This window comes from Miniopterus schreibersii (assembly GCF_964146895.1).
Source record: "Miniopterus schreibersii genome assembly, chromosome: 9".
Classification (NCBI taxonomy): domain Eukaryota; kingdom Metazoa; phylum Chordata; class Mammalia; order Chiroptera; family Miniopteridae; genus Miniopterus; species Miniopterus schreibersii.
Genome location: NC_138118.1, coordinates 63,677,898 through 63,696,955, shown reverse-complemented (window position 1 = coordinate 63,696,955; position 19,058 = coordinate 63,677,898). Strand labels below are relative to the sequence as shown.

Below are 19,058 nucleotides of genomic sequence, written 5' to 3'. Positions count from 1 at the left end.
TCCTGTAGACTTTTGTTAGTCCATGTCATAGTCATGCTAGAAGACTTAGTTTTGCAAAGAGATGCCAGCATATTTTAACTGGTCAAAAAAATAACATGTTTATTAACACCTATTATAAATAAGGAACATATTGTATAAGACAATTTTTTATCTTAAGGGTTTTAAAATGTGGTCTAGGAAAAGGGACATAAATGAAAACATCTAATGCACAATGTTTATACATAATTGTCAGTCTAGAGAAGCAAAAAAAACCCAAACAAACACATGGTCAATGACAGAGAGGCCACTTTAGGTTGGACTGTGAGGGTCACATTCAGAAATTATTCTCCTGGGACCCCATTATTGCCTCTTTAGAAGCAACAAGATCCCCAACTAGCCCAGAGTTTCAGAGGAACTCTAAATCTAACTGATACACCGAACAGCCAGATCTGTACTAGCATAATTATATAAGCATTGTCGTTATAGCAGCAGCCCCTATGTAAAGAATGAATGCATATCCACAGTGGCCTCAGTGGCCTAAAGTTAAAGCAGTGACTTCTTATCCTGACATGGATGGCTCAGGGACAAGAGGAAACACAGTCAGGACTCACAGGAACCAAAGCAGCTAACACAGATAAATGCTTTAAGATGTGAACTGACTGTTCTAGGCTAAGGCTCTTGAAGACTTCCAGTCCCCAGTGCCCATTAAAAGCCAAATTTCATAATAAACCTCTTATCGTCAGGCCCCTTCAGAACTAGTTCTGAATCCTGTCTCAGACATCAGCCTGAGGACCACTCAGAGGCCTCATTGGACCCTCTAGTCTCCTTCCAAACTGTTCCCAGAATGAGAGGTCATTCCTGGAGAGCTTTTTAAATTCAGGCCATTAGGAATTACAGCTGCATTTTAGAGACCTCTCTATAGACTTAGCTGTGAAGACCCCTTGTTAGCATAGAAACCTGGCCTGAGAATAGCCTTTTACTCAGTCACTTGTGCTAGAAGAACTCTATCCTAACCCCTAGGGAGTAACAGCATAACCTTTACAGCAAGTCTCCCTGGGATCTACACTTAGATTTTCACTTCCAAGTTGCATGCCTTTGGTCAAGTCATTTAATCTCCTTCTGCCTCAGTTTCCTGCATCTGTAAAGTGAGGGTAATAATGGTGCCTACCTCATAGAATTGCTGTTGACGATTGAATGACCTAAGACATGTAAAACCTTTAGAATAGTGGCTGGCATGTGGGATTGACTCGATTAAATTTCGTTATTATTATGAATCCCAAGCTGATATGTGAAGACAATTAGAGAAGGAAGGCAACCCAATGGTATACATGGAGGTGTGGCCTGAGAGGAGCTTCGTTCCTTATTACACAGCCAAGTACTCAGAACCTGCATGGGATGGTCCCCCAGAGACATAAATGCAGGGGGACTTGGTAATCCAAGCTAGAACAAAGTCACTTGTAATTTTACCTTTTCAAACATCCAATAGGATCAATGAGCTCTTTTTTTTTTTTTTTTTTTTAATATCTTTATTGATTTCAGGGAGAGGAAGGGAGAGATAGAAACATCAATGATGAGAGAGTCATTGACCGGCTGCCTCCTGCATGCCCCCAGCTGGGGACCGAGCCCACCACCCCAAGCATGTGCCCTGACTGGGAATCGAACCCCAATCTCCTGGATCTGGCCGGGCAGGATCAGTGAGCTCTTTACTACCAGCTACCAGCTAGTAGTCTCTTTTTTCTCTGTTCAAACTGAGGCAGTGTGAGTGATAAATCCCACCTGGAAAAAATTACCAGCCAAAGCTGGTCTCTTCCATTTCATGCTGAATGTAAGCAGTCCGGTAAGTTTAGCCCCACATAAATTCATTGCATCTGAGAGAAAATGAGGCTTATCATGGGTTTATGTCCCATGGCTGCACCCTGAAAAGCCGAGACTAAAAGGTTGGGTGGGCTAATACAAAATCTACGTCAACTATTTCAGGCTCCTAGCCTGGGTCCAGGTGCATCAGCTGCGAAGCCCAAGACAACAGAAATGCCCTTGAAGAAAGATCCAGAAGCTACTGTGCACAGGATTTAATGAAGGAAAGGCAAACAACCAATGGAGAAACAGCTCCTAGGGATGGGATGGAGCACAGAAAAAACGGATAATGGATAGGGCCACATCTAAGGGAAGCACAGACCAGCTTCGCGCAGTCACTCCTGGAGCTGTTAAACATACCACCTAACCAAAATGAACAAATCCCTTGGGTGGGATCAAAGATGGTTATCAGATGGGCCATTATTGATCTTGGGGCCGATATTGGGAATTGGGAGATGGTTGACTTTGCCGTCAACTTTCTTTTAGTTCTAGATACCTCCCCTTCACTTCTGCTCAACCCCTGAATTGGCCTCTCCTCTTTTCCTCAGCACCTAAACTGTTTCCCGTTTATAGATTCTCTTTGTGCCAAAACATCATTCCAGAAATGCATCACGCTCAGGCAGTGTGTGCCTAATCACAGCCAAATGGTTGCTTTACCTAAATCCAGTTTTTAACAAGTACTAAATAGTAAGTACTAAAGGGATAAAACTGAGAGGGAAATATTCTTTGGAGAAGGGGGAGATGCACAGAAACATATATGTTTTCTCTCTTTTTCTCCTCACCGAGGACATTTTTTCCCATTGCTTTTCAGGGAAAGTGGAAGGGAGAAAGAGAGAAAAAAAAAAACAGAGAGAGAGAGAAACATCAATGTTAGAGAGACACATCGATTGGTTGCCTCCTGCACCCACCCAACCAGGGCCAGGGATCATGCCTGCAACCAAGGTATGTGCCCTTTGCTGGAATTGAACCTGGGGCCCTTCAGTCCATAAGCTGATGCTCTAACCACTGAGCCAAACAAGCCAGGGTCATATATGTGTTCTGAAAGAGAAAAACATGAAGCTTTCCACCAACCCCCCTGCCTGATAATAAAGCCAGTCCTCCATAGGACATTTTTTATTTTAAAATCAAAGTCATAATCCTTTATAGTTCCATAGTTAATATATAATAACCATTATAACAAAACTAACATAAACAACTGAAGTTTTTCTATCAAAAGAAGTGCATTTCAAAATATATTATTTTTCTATAGCATGGAGTATCTGTAACATAAAATTTAAACCAAATATTGAGAAGAGTAGTACAGATCTTCTGGTTTTGGTGTCTATTTTGTGTGTGTGTGTGTGTGTCTTGTCTTGTTTTGTTCCATTGAAATCTAATTGATTGGTCAAACATACAAATATGCCCTTGCCTAATTAAATAAGCATTATCCTCAATGGAGACTATATATTTATGCCCTAATCTAAAAGAAATTTAAAAAAATAAATGCATATCCTACTCTCTCATTTTTACCTGGAATTACATAGTTTCCCATGCTTTGGGGTGACAAGAAGAGGAAATGTAGGCATGCATTTGGTATCAGCTTGATACCTGTATCTCAGCATTGACATACTTGATCAAGAAGAGGGCTGTACTGAGACACACCCATGGCGCCCTGGCTCATGAAGCAGTCATGAAACTGTCCCAAAGAAGGAGGCAAAGGGAATTAGAGTGCAATTTACCAGTGGCATATGGGAGGGTGAAAGAAGGAGGCATGATTTCAAGTAAGAACCAATATATTTAAAAGGATTGTAAGGCTATAGCAGGCAAACAAACCTCTGATTTTCAGGTAGAATAAAAATTTAATTCTAAATTATACTCTCCACAGCTGTATTAATTATGAGTGAGCTCCGGGATCAGACCGCCTGAATACCAGGCTGTGATCATCAACAGCTGTACGATGCGGGCAACTTGCCTAACTCGTTTATGCTTCTGTTTTCCTCTTCTAAAAAATAGAACACCCACCCCTTCCCAGCGCTGCTGTGAGAATTAAATAGAATGCTCCGTTTAAAGTACTAAGGCAGAGAGGACCTGAACTACGTTGAGTGTTCAACATTAGTATTACTACCTACCATAGCCTCTGAATCCCACTGGGTAATGTTTTATGTAAATGAATTACTTATAATAGGATTTGAGAACAAAAACATTTTTCTAAAAAAAAGAAGAAAAAAAAAAAGCTTCCTTCACATAACCAAAACCTAAAGCAAACAATTAAAAAGAAAGCATATATTCTTGATTATGACAACCAAAAAAAAAAAAAAATATGACAGGTTGAGTAGATAGTAAAACCTGAGTTAACTAAGGATGGGCATAAGTTCAGTTATTAAACTGTTTAGCTACCAGGTGCAGTGGATGTATTTGCCTTCAGTGGTTGATGTGAAAGGCTTCCAGTTGGTGCCAACAGTCAAGAAAACACCCTGGAACATCTCAGCTTGGGGACAGAATCAAAGCAGGTTTCAGCTGTAATCGTCAACACTGTCTTGAATAGTTTTACCCCCTTCCCTTCCTTTCCACTTAGATCAGGAGAGGAGCAGGGCAGTGTCTAAAAGAGCACATCAAACCTGAAAAACCAGGAAGGATCCCTTTGGGAAGTTGCCAGGCCCTTTCAGTATAAACAACCCCAATCTATGTTGTTTTATTAATTCAATAACTATATAGTGAGACTCCGCTAATACTGAGTTAAATAATAGGAATACAAAGATCAGTGGGACATGGTCTTTGCCCTCAAGGAGTTCACAGTCTAATGGGGGAACCAATTAAGGGGATAACAGAGTGACCAACACTGAGTACAACATTGTAGGAGGCATAGTCAAAGTTAAAGGGTAGCGAAGATGTAGAAGAAGAGAAGATCCTCAGATTCGGAAGATAAAAGAGGTCTATGAGCTCAACAGACAGACTAGATCAGAGGAGCTCCTCTGAGCATAAGGAGAAATAAACTGTGCAAAAGAAAAGAGCTGAGAAGGACACATCAGACTTAAGACTGGAAACTAGCTCCTTACTTTTGAGCCTTGGGGAGCATTCACAGGGGGGAGAAACAGAGAAGGAACTTGCAAGAAGTCAGTAGAACTTGAATAAGGTACTCTAAGGTCAAATTGTGAAGATTCTGCAAAGCCATTTAAGCTTTGTCTTACAGGTAATGGGAAATCACTACATTTTCCGTTTATTTTGAGAGAGAAAGAGAGAAACATGGATATGAGAGAGACACAGTGATTGGTTGCTTCCCACACTTGCCCTGACCAGAGCCAGGGATCAAACCTGCAACCCAGGTAAGTGCCCTTGACTGGGAATCGAACCCGAGACTGTTCGGTGCACCGGCTGATGCTCTAACCACTGAGCCACACCCACCAGGGCTGTCCTGTTCTGCTTTTTAAGTAGGTCATCCTGGCTCTAGAAAAACACCTGATTGGAATTTGAAGGGTGGATTGGTAGGGAGAGACTTTGAAGAAACAATGACTCGTTAAATAACTAAGTGCAATACTTTATTTTAGAAAGTCTTTGAGCCTGAACCAAAGCAGTGACAGAGAAAAAGAGAAAGGAAAAAAAAAAAAGAGGATATATGAGATATTTCAGAGGTAGGGTGCACTCAACTTGATGATTTATTGGCTAGGCAGGAACATGAAAAAGTTAATGAGTTTGCTTCCACTGTAAGGGATACAGAAGTAACAAGTTAGCTGGAAAACAAAATTACATCTCGTAGGGACGCTGAACGCCATTAAGGTGCCTGCAAGTCATCCTGATGAGGCTACTTAAAAGAGCGTTTGTAGGATGGGCCCTACGGTCTGGGGAAACGAGGAGGTGGCGATGTTGGTTTTGTAGCAGGAGGGGATGGTACTGTGTCGATGGGGCATGGCGACAGAGAAAGAATAATGCTGGGCCGAGCATGCAGGAGATGCCAATGCTCTGAGGACGGGCAGAGGGGGCGCCAGGCCACGCAGATAGAGACCAAAGAGGGTAACTGAAGGAAAATAATATTGTGGAAACCAAGGGAAGATGGGAGGAGGAAAGGCAGGCATGGGCGAGATTTAAATGCCAAGTAAAAGCCTAACAGTAAAAGCACTTGAAAGAAAGGCCTTGACTTTTGAAATCCACCTTATTAAAGCTACTCTGGATGGTGGGAGAGAGAGAATGCAGGATGGGAAAGACCAGCAACTAGCTTGACACATCTGCTGCCAGATGCAGTCAGGAATCATTGCCTTTCTGTTCTTTCCCACTGCTTTACGCCTTAAGAGCTTTCATCTTTGAAGCAATTAAATATATGCATAATGGAGAACAGGTATTGAGCCCTACTGAATAAACTACGTCATTGTAAAAGGAAACCTTGTGCCCAGAACACCCTCTACCATCGGTTTTAAAAACATATTAAAAGAGTTTCTTTTAAAAAGTCACCTAAAGATCCTAAGATGTCAGTACAATTGAGTGATATTAGAAGCGGGGGAGATACTTCAAATTAATGCAATTCCCAAAGGGCTAAGCACTGGGGACCTTTTTCTACAATTAATACCAATGAAAACACCGAATATACTGTACTTACTAATGGAATATAATTTTCCATGTCAAAAGTGGCCAATGCCCACTTGACAGGAGCTGGGTCACTGATTCAGTGATACCATTGCCACCAATTATATGTGTTGCTAGTCTCATTTCAGAAACACTGAGAATAATAAAGATTCTTAACATGATGAGGTGCCTACGTTTTAAAGCATATGTTTATTTTGGAAACATTGCTAAATAGGTGTAAAGAGAAAGGTCATTTCTTTCAACCATAAACAAAGACAGGTAACTTGAAGGGAGCCTGTCCGGGGTGGGACCTGTGGGTAGATCTAGGGAGAAAAGACTACCACCGGATATCAGGAGTGTTAGCACCTAAAGTGCTCTCACACTTCAATCCAACTCCTGCATATGTCTTAGGGCCATACTTGCACGTCACTTTCTCTCATATCTTTTTCATGTAGGTCTATAATCATAACATCAATATGTTCGCTGTTAAAATATTGCTAAAAGACGCCACTTTTGGGTATTATGAACTACTCCTCGATTTCATCGCCACCTCAATTATGCTCCTGGCCTTATGAGATTTTATATAAAAATTACACTCCTTTACTTGCACTATTCCAACTAGAGGTGCCTCTGGATGTTTGTGTACCTTTTTCTATAAAAGAGCAATAAGATGCCTGGTAATTTCTACCAACCTGCACATTTTACTGTTGATCTATTACTGTTCAATATAAATAATCTCAAATTGCTTGGAAAATCATGTATTTATTTCATCAACTGTATGAATACTTGAAGCCAAACAAAAATTTTAAACAACCTAATGCTTAAGTAATATCTGTTATCAGTGAACAACTAATCAACAAAATGGCCTTGCTCTCTGATTACAGCATCATTTTGGCAGTTTTATGATTCACTATGTTGAATATTTGTGGCATACTATTAACTGCTACTGGTTAAGAGCACACTATATTCCAGACATCACAATTAGCATTTTACATATGGCTCTGCTTTTATCTTAAATCACACACCTCTGTCTGTCTGTCTGTCTGTCTCTCTCTCTCTCACACATACGCACACACACAAACACACAAACTTTAAGGTCAAAGTCAACACTGTTATCTTCAGCTCACATACGGGAATATGAAAGCTCAGAACGAGCTTGTTGAAGACCACTGCTGGTAAGTGAAAGAGTACTTCTTAGTTACTCCACAGGGTGTGTCCTTCATTCTTAAAAATAATTTTAATCATGCAGTTCTACAGTCATACACGCTTATCAAAACATTGTAGTATATGAAGTAAAAGGTAAAAGCCTGTCTTTATCGTCAGCCCCTGCTCCCTTGCAAACCCACCTCTCTCTTCAGAGGCAAAACCTGTCAATACTTTATTTCTAAATATTTTCAGTACTTTTTCATATATAAATATTTTACAGAAATAGTGTCATATTTTATGAACTGCATTTTATATGTTTCCAATCAATATTATCTTTACTAAATGGGAATATAGAATTCTATAATATGAATGTATCATAGTTCTACTTTTTTGTGTACCTTTTGTGATAGATGCTTAATCATTACATTGTTTCACAGCCAGGTTACCTACAGTTATTATTTTAGCCTTGATTTCCTTGGTTTTTCTGCTCATTGTTGCTTCAGATACCTCATTCCCTCCTCCCTTGAGTTGGATTTTCATTTTAATGGGTGAACAGATTTGCATGAATCTTTTAGAAAGAGTTCATAGGGGAAAAACTATATGAATTGTCCATGCCTAAAAATGTCTTTATTAGCCATAAGCTTACAGTGGGTATGATATCCAATCTTCTCTTCATTCACTTTGTTCTGTTTTATATTTCTCTCACTGTAATTTTAGGATTTCCCCTATTTCAGGCATTGTCAAGTATTACAAGGCGGGCTACAAATGCCCATGCTTTCTCTAGCCCCTTTCTTAACTAGTATAGAGAAAAGCACGCAGATATATCTAGATATGTTAGGCTCTTTTCCATAAAGTTTCCCCAAGAGGACTATAAACTCTTTGAGGGATGTTTTTTCTATATTATGCCATTTTGTAACTTGGGGGAGGGAGCACCTGGCCTAGCGTAAGCACTCAATAAATTGCCTGGATGGTTTATATTCTTAGTACATCTATGTCAATAGTAAAGGTTCCTCGATGCTTTAGTCACAATCAAGATTTAGGGGGGAGGACATGTGGCCCTCAGAGATTTCCCTCTTACAAGTGTAGAGGCTGCACTTCCTTGACAATACCTGGAGCGCCTGTATTATATATGATAAGCCAGAGGAAATGGGTTAGTGTTTTAATACATCAAAAATACATCATTTCCTTCTGCTACAAAGCAGTGCTCCAGAAACAGCATTAACAATGGAAAAGCAGAAAAGAAACTCCATGCTTTCCTTTAACCCAGGAGGTGCTGGAAGGCTGCGCTGCATAGAAACTAAGAGAATGGGCTCTGCGTTAGAGAGCACAGGGCTAAATCCAAAATTGGCCACTGTCACTAAGAACCACTTGCAGCCACGTTTCCTCCAGTTACAATGTAGAAATAATACTTCACTCATTGTATTTGCATGAACTTAAAATAAAAGATTTTACATATGAAGTATGGAAAATAGCATGAGTTCAACAAACGAAAGCGATCGTGCTTAGCTCAGTTGCGAAACCCTGAAAAAAAAAGAAAACAAGGCTTTCAGAAAGCACACGGCTGTTCTCCTGCTGTCTTCTCACCGGTGAGATTACATCTGCCCAAGTGGGCTAAACAAACTGAGATGGGAGTCGTATCATTGGAACAACTCTGTGGGCATCTTTTGCAGTCGGTGGTGGTAGGAGACCACACTGGGTATGTTGTGATTTAATATTGGCAAATGTGGGCCATCATTTATCCCTAACATGGCAGCTTTAGGAGAAGACATTCTGACCAGCCTGGACATTGCGTGTCATCCTCAAGAACCAGAAACATGGTACGTCTCTACCAGTTTGAAGAATCCTCGGGGGGCTAAGAATTTTAGGTGTTCACCCCCATGAGCTCTCATGACCCCTGATCCCATGAAGAATGGCTCTCTTCTAACATAGGGTGCCATGTTCCCTATGTTATTGTATTGCAGGCTGGTTCTGAGGCATGGGGCATTGAGCTGCTCACAAGTTTGATTAACCATAATAATTAGCTTTCCCTTTCATTCCTTTTCCTGTAGGTACTCTTATGAAAATGTTCTCGGTTTTGTAACTGCAGGGAGAAAAATACGCCTTGTGAAGAACCATGGACTATTGCTTCAGCTACTAAGAAACAGAACTTTTCAGCCTATGAAAATACCGCCCCTCCCTCAAGCTCGCTTTGTAAACATATAAACATCCACCTGAGTTTTGACATATACACATTAATATTGATGAGAACTTAAGAATTATTATTCCACATAGGCCCACTTAATCCATTCTCTCAGAACATAATTACAGATTACCCAGGTTTACATTACAAATGTGGCTTCTTTGGGGGTATTTTATATTACTTCCATTTAAAATGTGTAAGAAGTTTTTCATATGAGGGCCCCTGGGTGTGTAGTTATAATAATGAAGAAAACATTTAAAATAATAAGTTGAAACACTATTTTGTGGCTGAAACAAAGCCACTTGAGCTCATTTTTTACTACTGATTAAGATATTTGAATTTGTCAGTAAATCCAGATGTCTTTAAGGAAAAGCAAAACGTGGCATATGTAGGAATAGCTGGGTTAGATCCAGAGTCTTTCTTCCTGAATTAGAGGTAAATATGAGTGACTGTCCATAATAAGACTTGTTATGTAGATGCTAATGGAAATTTATAGCTTCTTAAAGTCTAACAAAGCCCATACCTTTCCAGAATGGACAAATGAGTTATGACTGACTCACCTTCCAACCCTATCTTCAGTAGCCTATACGAACAAAAGTTCTCATACACAGCAGTGGTATATGAGAACATAATGAGTAGCAATAATAGCATACTTAATCCAATAGCAGCTCAGTTCCTGAGGAAATAACAACTTTGAAATTTTTAGACACAATATACTTGATATCCTCTGATCATCCAGAGGTAGATCTGGAAACCTTTCATTCGACAACAAAGGAACAAGTCATTATATAAATGAAGTGATAGAGACTAGTTTGCAAGGGACTATCCCTATGGCACTTAGATCCTGAATGGGTTCAAAATTCTTCTAGAACTCTTTCCTATCAAGCTATAATGTGTAGGCACTGCCCAGAGCTTCCCAGGTGCAGAGTGGACAATAAGCCAGACAGTCAACTCAGAAATATGAAAGGGGGCAAAGGTCTTGGAAACACAGTTCCTTCACACTCCTGTAAAAGTCCCGTAGACTAGGAATCTCCAATGAACCCCTCACCCTTTCATCAAAGGTCACTGATGCTGGAGTTTGAGTTATGACAAAGTAAATATTTTGGGGTTATGCCCTGGTCTGAGCAAGATGTTATAAAAGCACATCTAGCCTACAGCACCGGGCCCCAAATGGTCTCTTAAAGCATAGCTCAGAGAAGACACAACTGATGTGCTGAGGGACCTTCAAAGGCCACTGTGTCCATGAGAAAACAATTCCCCTGAAAGCTCTTAAACCAACCTGTTCTTTCCTAATGTCCCTCCCATAAGAAGATGGGCACCTACACTTTGACCTTCTGCTTCTTCCTGGCAGGGTTCCTAGCACCGGGTAAACATCCTCTGTCCTCTACAGATCTCTTATCCAGTTACCTCCAGCTTTGGAACCAGAGGAACCAGGTGTCCCCTAGTCTGGGCTAGATCTCACTTTGGTCTTCATGCACCCTCTCCCCTATTCTTTATTTGTTAAGGCCTGGTATGTGGACTCTCATACCAAAGAGCCCGCTGACAAGGGAAAGAATGTTTAGGCAGAGGGATCTCGTATACAAGCAAAAAGATGGCTTTTGGATTTAAGTGCTGTGGCTTTAAGTTCATCGGATAGAAAACTGAGTGGTGTGCCTGGAGCCCCCCAAGAGAAAAGGCTTTTCACTTTTGGTTACCAAGGGAATTAAATAAACCAGTTTTACTAAATCCAAGAAGGGTGTTCATCCAATGATTATAGTATAGGAGGAGGTGGGTCATGAAAGAAAGGAAGCAAACAGACCCAAAATGACTGAAGATGCTGTAAGAGAAAATCACGAGAGAGGTTGGGTGGAAATGTGTGTGTGTAGTAAGAGTTCTGAGATCCCCTTGGTCTTTCATGGACTTTAAAATGACTTATCACGGTATTAGTTGCTTGGACTGCTGTGAACACTGTGGACAGAAGCTACCACAGGAGAACTGGAAGATGACAGGTTGTTAGGGTCGAATTTCCTCCCTGGTGTGTCTCAACACTGGCTTATTTGCAAACTCGGGGAGGTAGTTTAATCACGCTTCTCAACAGAGCTGGGTGACACTCCAGCTGCCACTAGAGGGCACAGCCAGGACATCTGACAGCTGTCTCTACCTGTGGTTCTGAAGTAAGAATTGTCACTAAGGGTCCCAGAGCTCTTTGCAAAAAGATGGACCAGCAACCTTTATGGTAACTGCTGACTGATGAAGACCCTGGAAGCCACTTCTCTGGGCTGCAGAGACCAGGAAGCAACTGCTGTTGCTCAAGGAACTCCTGAAGTCGTCACCAGCTTTCATGTGTTCTCTGTCCTTCAACTTCAGGGCCTTTGCAGAGGCTGCTTCCCTGTCCTGGAAACCTTCCTACTCAATAGTAGTTGCTTAGCTAATTCTTATTCATTCTCTAGCCCAGCTCGAACTTCATTTCCACAGGAATTGTTGATCCTGTCGGAGCAACCTGTACTATTTGATCATAAAAGTAATGCTATTATCTCTATATCTTTTTATCACCTATCAGTCTATATTATTCCCTGATACTGTCATCTTTATGGTGGATCCATCTAACACACTGGTCACAATTTTTGTTTACCACACTGTATAAAATGCCAGGCTCCAAGCAGGTGCTCTCCAAATATCGGCTGACTGAACAAATGCATCTTTGAATGGACGGCCTACCCACACATATTGATATCCCTTTGCAGATAACCTTGCTTCATCCACAGATAAACAGCTCATTTTCTAGCATAGATAAACATTTAATATTATAAGCCTTCATGGAGGCTTCATGTAATTCTGTGAACATGCACAGTGACACAAGAGAAAAGGTGACATTTTTCTAGGAAAATACAAGTGAGTGATTGCTACAGGCCATTACAACCACTCAAGAGTATTACATCAAAAATCTCCAAATAAATGTGAATATTTTCATTTAAATAAAAGTGAAAAACCACAAATGCCTAGATGAACATAAATGTACTTTGGAGGTTTGGCAAACACCAGAAAAGCTTAATGAAATGATAAGAGTGGTCTGGTCGGTGGCAAAAAAATTAGTGCAATCCTCGGGATTTTCTATCTTGACTTTTCAGAAATTTGATCCTAAGACGGTAATGAAAGGAAACAATTATGGGTGTCTAAAAACAGAGGTTTCTTCAAAAAGAGACTGCAAGACTTTCCGGGGGCATTTTCTTTGTACTATTGAAGTGGACATTGGTATTGACAAATAATAATTGCTTTGTAACAAGCAGTTAGGCATATGTTACACTATTTCTTTGCATAAGCATCCATTTGCTTGGAAAATGCAGTGGGGTTTTATAAATGTGAAGCAATACAGCCAGTTTTATGGGTGTGCTTGCAAAGGCTCAGACTTGAACTGTAAAAGTGTCCATTAACAGTACAAATTTAAATGCCATTAAAAATACGAGTCTTAAAGGCATTTTTGGCATTACTCTACGGCAGCGATTTTCAACCATTTTCATCTCATGCCACACATAAACTAATTACTACAATTCTGAGGTACACCAAATGGTATATTGTTTTGCTGATCTGACAAAAAAACAAGGTATAATTTTGAGTAATTATACTATTTATCCAATACCTGGGTGCTATTGTTGTGTTGGTTGTTGTCATTTTTGTATTTGGGAAAAGAGGTCAGAGCCCCTGACTAAACAGTCAGGTACCGCATGTTTAAAAATTTTTTGCAACACATGGGTTGAAAATCGCTGACTGACATTTCTGCTTTGTGGCTGTTTAGTGAAAATCTATGACAGTTTTGAGTTAGAATCACAAAATATCTGAGGCTAAAAGGGACCTTGGAAATTATTTTATAATTTAGGAAGCTGGGTCCCACAGAACTGAAGTAATTCACCTAAAGTTTCCAAGATGGGTAGGGGCAGAGTTCACACACTAGTGGAGGTTTTCTGGCATCCGATCCACTCTTCTTATGTTCTGCAGTTTTCTTTTATCGAAAGCTGGAACTTTATGTCTACTTCAGAGTTTACCAAAGCTCTGGAAATTAGGGTGTCACCTTCAAAATAAGAAACTGGCTTATCTTTGCTAAAGAGTCTTTAAATTTTGTGAAAAGAAAGACTATAGACATTGGGCATCATTTGCCAACGCTAAAACAGAGGCACTAACCGTGCATGGCAGTCACAGCCTAGGGTCCCCTGTGCTGGCTGCGTCCACAAACCTGTACTCAGACCTCCCAAGACTTAGGTCTGAACAACTGCTCTGAAGGACCAGAGAGTCAACATGAGGGAAACGCTGTCACAGGCTTCCAGTTAACAAATTATAACACAGAGGGAATTCTCCAGTCTCTGAAAGAGCAAGATCTTTCTATTTGTTTCCAAAAGCCTTGTTTGTTCTTATTTTCAGAACACTTCTTTTTTTAAAAAAGCAAATTGAAGCTAAAGTCTGTCAGGTTCTCTCTTCTATAAACCCATCAGCAAGCATTTGTTAAGTAACTAGGATTTTTTTTAATTTTCAAAAATTACCTCAGGGAAGTCATTTGACTCACTTCAAACCCATCTGCATGTCCGCTCACTCTAGCAAATTTACATCAGTACTTTTTACTCTCTGCTGGACAAAGGGCCTCATATTTTGGAGCCACCCTCCCGCTGCGAGCCTGGAAAGCCAGTGATTCTCAACAGAGAGTGCTCGAGCCCAGCCAGAGTAAGATGAGCTGTGACAGGCCCGGCTGAGGATCATGCCAGGACTGACACCGGGTGCTGGACTGGGCACAGTATTAAACGGCATATTCCAAGGATATCATTATTTGTTTCTAGTCAAAGCATTTATGCCATAGTGTGACATAATGTTAAAGGAAGGTGTGAGATTTATGTTTTTCTCAAAGTGGAGGTTAGTTTTCAACAGTCATGAAATGCATTTCTAAGTGAAATGACCTTCTGCGAAGTAATCTTGGTTCTTTAGATAGATTGCAAGGATGATCCATTTTAATTTTAATCTGTCTGGAAAATAGTATTTCTGTTTATATATTTTTGGAATTTTAAAATTTTGATTATAATTTCCATCTCACAGAAAGTTACAAGGAATATATATATATATACTGCTCTTTATCCAGATTTACCAGTTGCTTCCATTTGGTCACATGCCGCTTTATCACTCTCTCTCTTACATATGCATGCATGTGTGTATATATGTATATAGACTTTTTTCATCTTCAAAGTAAGTTAAATACATCATGCCCACTCACCCTTAAAGAGGTTATGGAGTAGTTCCTAAGAAAAATTACATTCTCTTATATAACCATAACATAGCTATCAAAATCAGGAATTTTATTTATTTTATTTTTATTTTTTTTAAATATATCTTTATTGATTTCAGAGAGAGGAAAGGAGATGGAGAGAGAGATAGAAACATCAATGATGAGAGAGTCATTGATCAAGCCCACAACCGTGTATGTGCCCCGACCGGGAATTGAACCCAGATCGCCTGAATCCTAGGTCGACACTCAGCCGCTGAGCTACGCCCAGCCAGGCAAAAATCAGGAATTTTAACCTTGATATAGTGTAATTTAATCTATACTCAATATAAAATGCCAGCTACTGTCCCAATAGTACCCTTTACTTTCTCAATCAGGATTCAATCCTGTGTCATGCATTGCATTTAGTTGTCATGACCCTTCAGCTGCTTTTCTTTCTATTTCCTGTTCTTTATATATTTTTTAAATGTAAAATTATATAGGATAGTTAATTTGTAAAATGTTCCTTAGTTTGGGATTGTCTGATGAATACTACCAAATATTTTATAAGAAAGGTCTAGCCCAGTTTGTGTGCTCAGTGGCTGAGGGTCAACCCATGAACCAGGAGCTCAGGGTTCGATTCCCGGTCAGGGCACATACTCAGGTTTTGGGCTTTGTCCCCAGTAGGAGGCGCGCAGGAGGCAGCTGATCAATGACTCTCTCATTGATGTTTCTATCTCTCTCTCTCCCTCTCCCTTCCTCTCTCTGAAATCAGTAAATTAAAAAAAAAAAAAAAAAAAAAAAAGGTCTAGAGCTTTTGATTGACAAAGATGATGGAGGGGAAAAAGTGTTCCTTGAATTGAGAGTGAAGAAAGCAATGCCTGAGTAGTTACAGAGAAAAATATTATTGTACGGTGCTAAATCAGAGCCTTGTAAATCAGATTATTTACTATAATTTTATAGGTAATTAATTTGCATTATATATAATTGTTTTACTATTTTTAATAATAAACTCATTAAATTTTGTCATTTTGTGGCCTCTTTCATGTCACATTTTGTTTAAATGAAGCTAATGGGATTTTTGTTTGTTTTGTTTGATTTTTTTGCTATTTCAAAATGGTAATTTATTGGCTCATGTGTTAGAAAAGTCCAGTCAAAGGCTGCGATGATGTAAGCTAGTTTCTTTTTGCTTTATTTTTAAAACCTATTTCCTGGATTAACTAAATCTATCAGTCTGAGGCTGACAATTTTTTATTTTAATAAGAAAGTTTTTGTTTTTTATTTAATCCTCATATGAGGATATGTTTATTGCTTTTAGAAAGAGGGGAAGGGAGGGACAGAGAGAGAAACATTGATGTGCGAGAGAAACATCGATCTGGTGCCTTCCACACACGCACTGACCTGGTATGGAACCTGCAAACTAGGTATGTGCCCTGACCAGGAACTGAACCTGTAAGCTTTTGGTGTACGGAGTGACTCTCCAACCAACTGAGCAACCCAGCCAGGGCTATAATTTTCATATATATTAACATGTTATGAGAGTGGATTAATCGCTAACATCCTTCCTGGGATGTAGATACCAATAACTCAATGATAGATTCGGGGAAACTAAGGCTCATTGGCAAAGAGACTGCCTTAGAATCACAAATTCAGAAAGCAACAACATTCAGTTCTGACTTCAAATCCCAGGATTGTTCTGCTGTTATCAAAAGAAAGGTGGTTGTATATCTATTGCTATTTAACAATGCATGGTAAGTCCGTCTCTTAATCGTCAAGAGCCAATTGACCTTGACCAAGTAGAGGTATTCTCATGTTCCAACCCTGGATGTAGAACTTCAAGTGTAACTTGAATTATGATTCCCTAAAAAGAGCTGACTAGCATATCACACTATTCATTACATACCTGGTGCTCAGGCATATAGACTCAACCATATCTCTAGCAGGTGTTTCATGGCCAAATGACAATTTTAAAGCCATAATCTCTTAAACCTCATTACATATTAGAGATAGTAATACCCTTGCCCCAGCATTATTTTGGGAATTAGAGACAATGTATGTGAGTGTTCCTTCTCAATGAATGGTAGATGTTAATAATGCTTTATTTAATTTGGTTTATGTTGACTCATCAAGATGGCTATATGGATCCACACAGTTAACTTTGTATGAAAAAATTTAATTTCCATAATTTAAATTCATGTAGGAAAAAATTGCACATTTTAAGTATCTTGGCATAGTAAGAGCATGGACTCTGGAGCAAGGCCATGGGCTCACATCCCAGCTCTTAAGGCAGATGCTCTTGGCCATGGGAATTGCCTAAATGGTGACTTTCCAAGTCATTCTGGCAACCAGAGAGCTATTCATTTTTTGAAGTGGTAGTACCCCAAACATAATATGATTTTCACTAATAATCCTAGTTTTAGAATACAAAATTATTACTTTACAAAGAAACCTGATTCAAGCCATAGATTTTTTGCATTTGTTTTCTTTCTTTCACTTTTTTTAATGCCACAGGAGAAAGTCTACCCAATGGCCCCATCAGACTTGTACTATCCATACCATGACATTTTTCATCTATTCCTTATAGAGAATCCCATTAGAGTTCTACAGAAACCCTTACTTTCTATTATGTCAACAACACCTTAGCTGGTCTGGAGCCATCATCAGCTCCCGAGCATTGAACCATGAAGCAATCTCTCTGTAACTAGGCCAAACAGGCCATGACCTGACAGGCTATAAAGCAGTCATTATCTCCTATTAAATCTGAAATCTGTGCTTTGCATATTTTAAAACAACTATCCAGTTGTGTTATAGAGGTAGAGCTGCCAAATGAATAATTAGATTTTTAGGAGACTATAAAGAGGACCAAAATGCTTTCTACTGTGCCAAAAACAAAGTCGATTCAAATTTTATTTTCCCTCCTCCCCTGTTTTTATCCACACTCTCTGGCAGTCAGACCAAAAATATTTCAGTAACCAATAAATAGACTTCTGTTGCACAATTAGCTGTAGTCTGAGTTGATGTTCTTCGGGTGCCAAAGAACTCTGTGTTGTGCACTGTGGTCTGCTTCCTCGGGCAGTTGGGTAAAACACTGTGCATGGTCCGTACCTAATATTTGTTTTGTTTGGTTGATGTGATTACAAAGAGAGTTTTATAAAATGTAGAATGACTAAATGAGCCACTTAAATGTCAAAGCTCAGAAGAGATTTGCTTTTATGCTTTAAAATTTAAATGTTTTTTTCCCCCCTACTCCCTGGAGATGTGTAAGTAACTCATTTCATACAACAGCTTTAATGGTAGAGATGCAAGTGACTTTAGAAAGATTTGGAATGGGATTGAAATATAACTGCATAAAATATCCTATTCACTCTTGCCCCCTTTTACATTTTGAAGAAGATTTTTAACTAAACTCTTGAAGCTCAGTACCTATGATGTCATTAAGCACTTTTCACTTCAGTGGATTGTGACTCTGGAAAATTTGCAGCTACTCTTTTCAGCAGGGGATTAAATTTTCAGGGAATAAATTAAATTGGGTTAAAACGTCTAACAGAGTTTTCAGATGAGTGCTTTATTCAAGTAGCACAGAGACATGTTAACTTTGAAATGAAACTCTAGTTAAGTAAATAACTTTTGTCAAGAGCCTATTGCTCAGGTGCTGCACCGCTCTAAGCCTACTTTATTAATATTGGTTTGCAGTCTTCAGTACAGGTGCAGAAAGGAATTTTAAATGCAATTAAAGCTGAGCTAGAAGGCCACCCAAGTACATTTTAATCAAAAGCTGAGTTCAAGCCTGCTTTACATATAATATGTGCAAAGAAAGATCTATTTTTCATATTAACTATGATTACATAAATACTGTTTTGAGAGAAGCAAATGCATTTCAAGGAGAAATGCAAAGAAAGAGCAGTGCCACATCATAAGGAACGTTATAAGCACCTAAAGAAATATTGTGCCAGGAATATATTAATAGTTATGACTTTTTAAACCCTGAATCATCAAGCCAAAATGACTCTGTATATATGTGTATATGTGTGTGTACATACACATATCAATATGATTTTTTGTGTATATACACACACATGTATACATACTCACAATCCCATTTTTTAAATGTATGGTTCAACATTTATTAGAGAAATCTAAAATTCATTA

At 39.3% G+C, this 19,058-nt stretch overlaps 1 protein-coding gene across 2 annotated transcripts in view; it reads right to left on the bottom strand.

Moving 5' to 3' along the window:
* Positions 1 to 19,058, bottom strand: part of NXPH1 (neurexophilin 1) — a 269,962-nt gene that overhangs the window by 2,429 nt on the left and 248,475 nt on the right. The window lies entirely within an intron of this gene.